Below are 2500 nucleotides of genomic sequence, written 5' to 3' on the forward strand. Positions count from 1 at the left end.
TGTGAGTCACCTCCTGAATTTCCTTAACGTTGTAAAATTCCCTGTAAATTGACCATCAAGGCTAAGGCTGCAACTCGGTATAATTCTCTCCCGTCCTCTCCATCATCACCGCCTTTCTTCATCTCCCTTTTTTCCTTTTTTATTGCATGTCCTCCTTGTGCAATTGCAATAGCCCTATCATTATCCCCGTCCTCCTTCGGCGTGAAGACTTTGCACCTCCGGCTTCACCTCGCTGCTCCGAAGCCCCGAATCACCTGGTCCGTTGTTGCTCTTCCATTGGCTTCAGAGACTGAGGAATGAAGGCACGGAGGGAACAAGAGGAAGAAGGGGGAGTAAAGGAGTAAGGTAGTGGAGTAAAGGAGGAGGAGGGGGTTAGAAGGATGAGGAAAAGGATAAGTTGGAGGAGGTAGGAGAGATCAGGGGCGGGATATATGATTGTGAGAGAAGAGGAGAGTGCGAGAGGAAGAAGATGGGAGGAGGTGGAGGAGGTTCCGAAGAGGAGAGGTGAAGAGGAGAGAGAGGGTGAGAGAGGAGTGTGGGAGGGAGAAGAGGAACGAGGAGAGAGAGATTGGTGGAGGAGATGAGAAGATGGATGAGAAAGAGGTTGAAGAAGAGAGAGAGAGGTGAAGAGGAGTCAGGGTGTAGGTAAGGGTAGAGGACAAGCGGGGGGAGAGGGGAGAGAGAGAAGGAGGAGAGGAGAGAGGGAAGTATGAGAGGGAGGGGAAGATGGGGAGGGCGAGAGAGGAAGGGAGATGAGAGATGAGGAGTGAGTAAAAAGAGAAAAGAGAATAGAGAAGTTGAGAACAGAATGGAACAGAAAAATTAATGACAAAATAAGGGAGAAAGATGGAGAGAACAGAAACATAGAAAGTCCGAGACAAAACAGGACGAGGGTAAAAGAGACACAAATACCTCAGGGGAGGGGTAGGGGGAGGGGGGGTTGTCTCCACTAAGTGATGAGATCTTCCTTGATGTACAGTGTCAACACATCCCCCCCCCACCCCACCCCCATCATCTGAGTACAAGCACAGCTCCTTCTCCCTCCAAGAGGACTCAGAAGGGTGGAAAGCTCCTTCATGTTGATACCTCCCCCCCACCTCCACCTTCCCACTTCCCCCCTACTTACATATATCCTTCATGCTGGTTATACAAATATTCGAGGAGAGAAAGTCGAAAGGGACCACAAAAAATTATCCATCATCGTTCTGGGTAGTATAGAGCGCCAATACATCCATTACTCCCCCTTCCACCAATCACCCTCCTTCCCCCACCTCTACCCCCCATCACCCTCCTTTCTCCCCCCTCCCTCTCCCCCATTACCCTCCTCTCCCCCCCCCCTCCTCACACACCCTGCTTTACATAGCTGCGTGACAACACCTCGACATCCATCTTCGTCACGTACGTTAGGTGTGTCCCCAGTCTGTCTTAGTCTGCCCCCCACCCCCACCCCCACCCGCAACCCCTCTCCCCCTCCCTAAACAGGCTCCCCGACAATCTATCCCCCCCCCCCCCCCCCCCTTCCACAATCCTCCCTCTTGAGTCTCCATCCATCCCCCCCCTCTAATATTCCCCATCTTAGTTATCCACTCTGACCCCCTCCACCCTCCCCCCCATTCCCTAATCCTTGCTTCCAACCCCCCCTCCCCTCCCCTCCCCCTCAGTTTTCATCCCCTCCTTTATTCCCTGCCTCCAACCCCCGACCTTACACCCCCCACCCCCTCCTCCTCCCCACCTTCACGGGCGCCCATCCGTCTCCCTCTCTCTTGTTATCCTACGCTTGATATCCTACACTTGTTTTCCCTTCGTCCCCTCTCGCCTCCTCCCTCTCCTTGTGTTCCCTCTTCCTTCCTTCCTTCCGGATATCAGTTGCTTTCCTTTTACTGCTTTTCTCTTCCTCTTTCTCTTCCCCTTCTATACGATGGCCATGATTTTTTTCTCTCCCTTCGGCATTGTACTATTTTCTTTTTCCTTCTCCTTCTTCTTCACTTTTCTTTTTGTTCTTCTTCTTCTTCTCTTTTCTTTTTGTTCTTCTCCTTCTTCTTCCCTTTTCTTTTTCTTCTTCTCCTTCTTCTTCACTTTTCTTTTTGTTGTTGTTGTTCTTCTTCTTCTTCACTTTCCTTTTTGTTCTTCTTTCTGCTCTTCAACTCTTGTTTCTTTTTGTTCTCCCCCTCTCATTCATCTTCTTCTTCTCTTTTTCTTCTCTTTCTTTCTCCGTTTCTTCTTCTTCTTTTTTCTTCTCCTTCTTCTCCTTCCTTCCCCCTTCTCACTGCTTTCTCCCTCCTTCCTCACTACTCTCCCCCTCTACTCCAGCGTTGCTTCCTACACGTACCCAAGTGAGTAAGTGGCACGGTTTCATGACAACGTAGATTAGCATTATGACGTCAGCCAATTAGTTGATTGAGGTAAAAGAAGGCCAAATGGCACGGCGTCATTAAGCCCATGACACTGATTGATGGTGAAATGGCACCTCGGCCATGATGCAAGTATCATGAGATGATAC

The 2500-nt window shown here is 50.1% G+C and overlaps 1 protein-coding gene across 1 annotated transcript in view; it reads right to left on the bottom strand.

Moving 5' to 3' along the window:
* The window catches only part of LOC147471865 (uncharacterized), a 400138-nt gene that overhangs the window by 146181 nt on the left and 251457 nt on the right, over positions 1–2500 (bottom strand). The gene's annotated exons all lie outside the window — the stretch shown is intronic.

The sequence above is a fragment of the Penaeus japonicus genome, unplaced genomic scaffold (genome assembly GCF_977035675.1).
Source record: "Penaeus japonicus unplaced genomic scaffold, GWHDUDI00000001_assembly GWHDUDI00000005, whole genome shotgun sequence".
In the NCBI taxonomy this organism is placed as follows: Eukaryota; Metazoa; Arthropoda; class Malacostraca; order Decapoda; family Penaeidae; genus Penaeus; species Penaeus japonicus.